The sequence below is a fragment of the Lygodium microphyllum genome, chromosome 26 (assembly GCF_053477565.2).
Source record: "Lygodium microphyllum isolate KBCC chromosome 26, Lygodium_microphyllum_v1.1.10, whole genome shotgun sequence".
NCBI lineage: Eukaryota > Viridiplantae > Streptophyta > Polypodiopsida > Schizaeales > Lygodiaceae > Lygodium > Lygodium microphyllum.
The window spans coordinates 25,145,329-25,154,165 of NC_141160.1; the positions used below are offsets into that span (position 1 = coordinate 25,145,329).

Here is an 8,837-nt window from a genome sequence, read left to right on the forward strand (position 1 = left end):
TCGGCCCAGAAGCGACCACTCAGACGGGCCAAACGCGGCGTGAGGACAACAGCAAGAGGTCGATTTTGCTCGATTTTTGCGATTTAATTAATCATAGCAAGCATAAACCTCCAGATCCGATCTAGGGGGATAGGGGAAGGGATTCATATACCTGAATAGAGTGGTAGGCTCGTCGATGGTGAGATCGGATCGAATCATGCGATGGCTCTCTCTCTCTCTCTCTCTCTCTCTCTCTCTCTCTCTCTCTCTCTCTCTCTCTCTCTCTCTGTGAAATGGTCACAAATGAGCTCTCCCTTGGCCTCTTGGCCCTTATACCCCTTCCTGGGTATGATGTTGATGCCCCCAATCACTCACTTGCCGATCTTAGGCATCACAAGCGAGATTTTTACCATTTTTTGCATGATTTTTGCCCTGTTTTGCCCTGTTTTGCAATAGTAAACCCTACCCTTCTCCGGTGCGATTTCCTAATCCTAACCTACGCTAAATGCAACAAGAAGCAAAAGCAAAAAACTGAAATAATTTCTCCATGTTTCCCAGTCATCAAACAAACAAAATATCCCAAAATGCTTACTTGTTTTGAAGATCAAAAACACCCAAACTTCCTATCTATCTCAAGCTCTGTTTTGGGGATGAATCCCTTACTTCGATGCTCGATATGAGGCGCGCAAATGCTCAAGATTGAATCCGTTGGTCTCGACAATGGAACCAAAAATGTAGTGGGAGCTCACACTCAACCGCCAAGACCCACGGACCGCTTATTGCTTCAAGCGTTTCAAGCGAGCTCTAATGGCTATCTCTCACCTAGCCGACACGCCGTCAATCCTATGAGTGTAGTGAGCTTACCTTGATGCTGATACTCAAGCCTCCTCCATCTCCAAGCTCCATCCTCCATAGCCGCGCGCGCGAGAAAAGAGAAGAGAAGAGAAGAAGAGAAGAGGAGATGGCGAAGAGCTTCACCCTCTTGATCCCCCACTCTCACACACTCAACTCGCTCACACTCTCACACTCCCTCTCTTAAGAGCACACACAAGCAAGAAGATGAGGAGAAGAGAAGAAGAAGAGAGCTCTTGTTAGCCACACACCAAAGAATGAGCTCTCATTCACTTTTTGAACTTTATATATACAAACCCTAAAATCCCATGGACACCCATGCATCCCTTTTTTACATGACCGGCCATTGTGGCAAGGTCCTTTTTCCATTTCCCTCTTCCAGCCTTATGCCTCTAGCCTACACCCTTCTAATATTTTACAATTGGTACAGGAGGGAGCCTAGCACTCTTTTACAAGATTTTTTCAAGTTTTTTGAGGCGCCTTTCATTTAAAATTGCACTTTTTACCCCGGCTTAGCTTTGGAGGTCGCCTGCGTGTCTTCGCTCTTTTTCCATGTTTTTTTTCTTCTACTTTTTCCTTCCTTTTTTCGCCATCTCGAATTGGGGTTAACAATCCTTAACCAAGATGTACTTCACACATGGCAAACCTTGTTGTTAGGCACAGAATAGCCTAAATAGAAACCTAAAACTGTCATAATGGGAAGGTGGCTAAAGGGGGCCATCAATTCTAATGAAAACAACACAATAATACAAGGTGGAAGATTAGTCGAGGATTATATCAAATGGACTTTATGATAGCACGGGAATTGCAAGCCGAGGGTGCTACGGTCTTCTCCTCCTTGTCCTTCTCCTTCTCAGGTCATCATTACATGGACTCTCCCTTGGTTACTCCATGCTCATCTCTCTCCTCTTGATTTTGCACCCATATGTCTTCTATTTACTTCCTCCTTCAACATGATATTTGGGTCTTGAGTATAGCACTATGAGAGTAGCTAAGTCAAAGTATAATCTTATGATTTCCTCATAATCTTCCACCAAAGTATAACACCGTGAGTGTAGTCGAGTCAGCCCAATCCATTGATATGTATTGCCGTTTAGTTTTCTTTTGAGATGTATTTTGTGTCCCAATGTTTTTTATTAGACCCTTATACACATTTGATGGAATATGTGAGCATTATTTTTGGTAATTCACTGTTTTTTTACACAATGAATAGTAGTTGATAACTATATCGATATGTGCAATTGTTAACTTTGAAATGTTAGCATACCCTTGTGTCGAGTATGGGTATAATAAGGCTTTGTCTTCCCACAAGGCTGCTGCAACCAATTTGCACCTCACGACCACATTCAAAGCTTAGACCCGATCACAAATGGCAACCACACTAGTATTTTTCACGAGCATCAATCTGCATGCACATGTACTGGTAAGATCCACCAAAAGACATCTAGTCTGTGATATCACAGTGACTTAGACATGAGCAGTAGTGACGATTTCTGTCTCCTAAGTGCACTTCATTCCTCAATGATGAAAAAATAGTCCACTCCACAGCCCAAGAAGTGGTTTTACCCATTTTTCCTTGTGGTATTACAGTTTTAGTACTTGGATGGCTAATCATGCACAGGTTCCATTCCCAAAGTTTGCAAGCTCATCAGACAAGGATTTGGATGCCTTTCTTAAGCAATTCAAAGTGGCATACACGATCAATATTTTTTCCCAAGTTTATCCCACCCATAAGGTGGCCATGTTTAAGTCATTAATGCGGAAATAGGTGGCGGCACTAGATGCGCCTAACTTAAGGACCCCTAGGTGTGATGTAGTGCATATATCATTTTCATTTCCTTTTTTCTCTTGCTTGATTTTGTATTTCCTTTTTTTCATTTTGTATCTCTCTTTTTTGTTTTTTTGTCCACACTCATTGAATAATATAGTGTCAGCTAGCAGCCTTACAAAATCAAAGTGGAATTATGAGAGATCTAAAAGCTAATTGAGAGTAGTAGACTTGGCTCAAAGAATGGAATTGTGCACCACAATGTACACATGGAAATGGAAGATTGAGCCTTGAACCAAAGCACCTTACCTCATTGTTGATACAGAGTTATTGAAGAAGAACTAGTATTAGGTGATGAAGACTTGTAGTATTAATAAAGTAAGCGTGGCTTCCCCTCAAGAAGTAGACGACCATTGTATGTTGTAGTCAAGGGATGTGATGGATGAAGAAATTGGGATGTCGGTATCGATGGCACTTAGATGTCTTTGTTTGTGTGAGAGTCTCTTAGATGATTTGGTTATCATGATGTTTCCATATCTTGGAATCTTCAAAGAAAGATTCCATATTATGTTGTAGTCAAGGGATGTGATGGATGAAGAAATTGGGATGCCGATATTGATGGCACTCAAATGTCTTTGTCTATGTGAGAGTTTCTTAGATAATTTGGTTGTCATGATGTTTTCATATCTTGGAATCTTCAAAGAAAGATTCTACGATTGATCATGTTGGCTTAAAACATGAAGTGCATTGCATTGCTATCTCACCTTGGTCTTGCCCCTATACTTGGGGAAGTTACTATATATGAATCCTCTACATCACATGCGTTCAAGGCCTATTTATAAATATCCTTATCTGTAAAATTTTCTTGAGTAAAACATAACCATTTTATATTTAATCTATAAATAATCCCTTTATATTACACTCTTCTGTATGCAAAAAATATATAAAAATAGTATTTTAAAAATACCTTATTTTGAACCCACATGATGCACACATATATTCATGAGTAACTTACTCGGGCCCCTATAGAGGATACAACGTTGTTTCAAAAGTCAAAGAGTCTTTAGCTCTTGTCAGTGTAGAAAAAGAAACATATATACAATGAGAGAAAAAGGTTAGTTATATACAAAGTTCTGTATTTTTTAGTTTCTAGGATCCACTAGTCATAGAAATTTGGATTGTACTCCAACCCAGCAAAAGCATCTAGGTCAATTGGTTTCATAGCTAGTCCATAAATGTAAGTAATCAGATCATCAAGCAAGGATGGTCTAGCAAAGCGACTAGCTATATGCAATTCCTCTTCAGCCAGAATCTTATTAAGCAATGGATGGTATCTCAAATTTTGTGGCGAGTCCCGATGTCGAGCCAAGATGATAGAATGCAAGGAAGTAGTCTCATAATAGGTTGGATCATATTGAAGCATAATAACCATACGACACTACTCTGCTATTGTCATAAGACGTTTGCCATCATGAGTAATCTCAAGTTGATGAGAAAACCATTTCCGCAAGAATGGACTTGAGGACTCCTTGAGGAATTGCAATTTTGCTCAAGTTCATCAAGTGCTAAGTGGTCTTTGAGTTTGGTCTCACACAATCATAAGAGGGAATAAGTTGATATGACTTCAATTACTTTTGAGGAAGAGTTTTAGCATATTCATCTTTAATCAAGAGGCTTTTTTGATAGAGGTGTTCACTCTCTTCCCAAGTGGGATGCCATTTGGAAGTAACTTGTATCATCTTATCATCAATAAGGCTTTTTTGATAGAGGCGTTCACTCTCTTCCCAAGTGGGATGCCATTTGGAAGTAACTTGTATCATCTTATCATCAATAAGACCTAAATCGATTATTGTTGCAAATAGCTTGGCATAAGTAGTGAATATGGCATCAAATTGAAGTAGCCATTCTATTTCAAAGGAATTGAGTTTATTGGCCAAATGAACAGCCATGATGTTGATTGGTTGACAAATAAGCAAATGATGGGTGCCAGAAGGAGGGACATGTTTAGTAGGGATGATCTGGAGGTTAGTCTGAGTAGCCTCTTTTGGAGCATATTAGGGTTCAATTGGCTCAACTTGCTCGAACTTGTGGCGTGGGTTTAGTAGGGATGTTAGTAGCTGTGGCCTTAGGGTTTGGGATTTCAAGCACACTGCTTTTAGCCACAATGTCAGTGTTAGTAGAAGTTTTATGTACATCACTCTACTTCACGTCATGGGATGAAAACTTATTTTGTGTGGCACTAGAAGCACAGGAAAGATGATGTGTTGTGTCATGCATCCTTAGGATAAATCAATCAAAGAAGTTTGGATTGTACTATAATGAAGCATGGCCATCAAGAAGTTGTGGGTCGTGTGTGAAGTAGAAAATATATCTAATGGCATCAATCATCATGTTGCTTTGTCCCAATCGACTTGCAATGTGTAGCTCTTCCTTTTGAAATGATTTTGTCACATAGGGGATCTATTTCAGTAAGTTTAGAAATGTTGACACAGTGGATAGTTGCAAGCACTCTTAGAGATGCAGATGCTACATATGCCAGATCATGCATGGAAGTCTAGAGTACATTTTTGTGTTCAGCAATAGTCATTAGCCTGTTGCCATACCTTGCAGCTAAACCTAAAACTTCTTGCCATGCACTACTTTGGATGGAACCAGAGCTTGAAAAGAACTATTTTCCCGAGGCTTCTAAAACCTTTAAAGTAGCAAACCTATAGATTTCAATCCAAAGAATTAGGTGAAATAATTTTTCCTTGATAAAATTAGAGGTAGGTTAAGGCCAACCCAAATTTTAACACTTCGAAAACTTATTCATTAGGTCTTCAAAAGTTTTATAAAAGACAAAGCAAAATGCAAATTGCAATTATATTGAAACATAGCAACGAGAAAACTTCCAAAGGAAGTCTTCATTGTATCATTTTGGGGAGACCAAAAGAATATTACAAAAGGGCTTTCATTTGGCTTTGTGACTTATAAGTCATGAACTTATACAACATCCATGGCTCTTTAAATATGGCACACTCTCACTACAACAATGGCTTCATCACAATATCAAGGAAAAAGCTCTTTGATTCTTATGTATCTTCATTTTCTTTTCATCTTTATATCTTCACCTAGACTTGAGAATCCAAAAGAACACCAAACTAGCTTACACAAATTGTGAATCAATAAATGGATTATAATTCTTATTTCTAAGGTTATAGAGCTTACATTTTAATCAATATCACAGATGTGAGCATGCCTTGAAGATTTCACATCATTGCACCATAATGTAATTGCTTTATCAAATTCAAACTCAGACATTGGAGGACCTTCAATAGAAATTCTCATTGTAGTACATGTACTTTTAGTGGTAAGAGAATTTCTCAATTTGCTCATAATCACATTTTGGATGCTAAAGCCACGCTCACAAATAGCAATGCTACAACATCGTACTAAGGCTACTTGGGCAAGCTTTAATAATAATCCATATTTCTCTCTCAAAGCTTCATTATTACTAATATAGCACCATGTGTTTTTAAATTTCCATCCTTTCCATTCATTGAATGCTTGAAATTTAAAGATTTGAAACTCTTTTCTCGCACAAGTAGGATCAATAATTCTTTCAAAAACATGCCCCCTTTTAAAGTTTTATCTACCCCATAGAATTTTATGATATCTTCTATTTCATCACCTCCATAATTCTTTAGTTCCTTTCTAAATTCTTTTGTAGGAGGACAACATGATGGAGACAATAGTTTTAAGTGACCTAGGATTGAGCTAGCATTAAAACTTTTCTCAGGCTCCCTATAACATTAGTGAAGGTCTTCTAAAAAGCTGCTGCCTTCTCAAGGTCAAATCCACTTTGATCACACATAAGCTTAATGCTCCTATACTTACCTCTTATGGAAGATCTCAACTCATATAGAAGACGATTTGAGGGTCCATAGTTAGGAATAATGGGATATCCACAACTATCTAACTCTAGGACATTAAGTTCCAAGCAAGATGTCGTGATAAACTCTAACTCCATTGCTACTATTTCTACATTTGCTATGCCAAGGATTGCAGTGACATCTACACATGTTTTTTGGAAAAGTTTACTCAAGCTTATTAAATGAGAGAATAGATCTCCTAAGAAATGTACAACATATATGAATTCAAATGAGGAAACTTTAGCAAAAATTGAACTATTTTCTACTTTAAAATACTCGAGCAATGGTTCAAGAAAATCACAAAACTTGCAAAGGACTTTATGTCTACTTAACCAATGAATTGAGTGTATTATATCAAGCTTAAGAAAAGGCAAGTCAAACTCTTGTTGTAAAACCTTAAGATTTTTTATTCGAGCATTACTATTCTTGAAAAGAGTTGCAATTTCATTCAAAGTGGAATCTACATGTTTTGCATATGAAATTTTTGCAACTGCCTTACTAGCAGGAAGGTTAGTGTGCGATGTGCAACACAATGTATAATTGTTAGAAATGCACATGTATCCTTTAACCTTCTTACAACCCCACCTTTTTTACCGATCATAACTGAAGCACCATCATGACCAAAACTAACCAATTTTTTATCATCAAGGTTATGCTCTAATAGTAAATTTTTCAATGAGGCAAAAAGTCCACTAGAAGTTTGATCACCAACCTCTAAGAGGTCTAAAAATGAGACTTTGGTTCATGATTTTTTATGTAAGAAACATAAACAATTAAGTGCTCCTCCATCAATATGTCGGTTGATTCATCTATCATGATACCATAATAAGGTGATTGCCTAACATATGTCATGTAACTTTCCTTGAGTTCCTTTCCTATGTACTGAAAAAAGGTGGCACAAGATTTATCATTATTACACATGTTATGTGGAATATTTAGGGTCTTACACTCCCTAAGAGGGTCAAGGGTAGGGACAAATTTTATAAAAGCAAGGTCATTTTGTTCTACAAAGTAAGCAACTCAAAAGAAATTTTTCATGGTATTGTCTACAACCTCAAAATGTTTAGATACTCCCATTTCAAAGCTTTTTTTTCCACTATACAATGCCCATGCCGACTGTTGGTGTCTCTTGGATTGGGCATGATTCACTAAATATGCTGAATATTAATATCCCCTATGGTTCCAAATTCATTTTTACAATGTTTATCTTCCTTATAAATTTTACAAAAATTTCTTGCTTGGTTTTTCTCAAAATCAAGCCATTCAAACTCCAATTTCCATTTTTCATTTCAAAGCAACCTAGCTCTTTTACGATGATTAGCGTCATTGATTCCAAGGTCTTGTAATTCAACTTCATCTTCTTTCTCATCACTAACCACATTTTCTAGTTTTTTCTTTCCTTTATCTTTATAATGACTACAATATTCTTTGAAAAACCAGGCAAGCCAAGTAAAGTCCTTTGTTTAGACAATCTTGAAGCCATTGGAAAGTCTTACCCAATAGTTGAAATGTAAAACTAATATAAAATTGAAAGTCGCATCTTGAGGTCACAACTAGCTTGTAAAATGTAGTGTTTGAAGGTCTTCCTTAAAAAAAATAAAACCTATCAAATAAAATTTAATGAATATATATTACTTATAATGCATTATCTAAATAAAAAACAAAATAAAATCTTTATGTGTTTGATGACCAATCCTCTTTGCAAGTTTATAGGTGTCTTTGCAATGTGCACAAAATTCGAATCCTCCTTATTTTTCATAAAAATAGAGAAATTATTTTTCAAAATCAAACAATTAAATTTAAAAATATTTCATCCAAAATGACACAGAGAGAGAGAGAGAGAGAGAGAGAGATGTATTTCGACTTTGTGCCTAGTTCAAAGCTTGCATGCAACATTGCACCCTACCCACAAGCCACAGCACGATCTCTCTCTCTCTCTCTCTCTCTCTCTCTCTCTCTCTCTCTCTATATATATATATATATATATATATATATATATATATGTGTGTGTGTGTGTGTGTGTGTGTGTGTGTGTGTGTGTGTGTGTGTGTGTGTGTGTGTGTGTGTGTGTGTGTGTGTGTGTGTGTGTGTGTGTGTGTGTGTGTGTGTGTGTGTGTGTGTGTGTGTGTGTGTGTGTGTGTGTGTGTGTGTGTGTGTGTGTGTGTGTGTGTGTGTGTGTGTGTGTGTGTGTGTGTGTGTGTGTGTGTGTGTGTGTGTGTGTGTGTGTGTGTGTGTGTGTGTGTGTGTGTGTGTGTGTGTGCCACCCATCAAAATAGTAAATGACTCAGGAGGGAGATTACAATGGCCATGGTTGTGCCAAGTTCCAA

General features: G+C 37.4%; 1 pseudogene; it reads right to left on the reverse strand.

Moving 5' to 3' along the window:
• Positions 1-5,809: 5,809 nt before the first annotated feature.
• Positions 5,810-7,652, reverse strand: LOC148013065 (uncharacterized; annotated as a pseudogene).
• Positions 7,653-8,837: the final 1,185 nt, after the last annotated feature.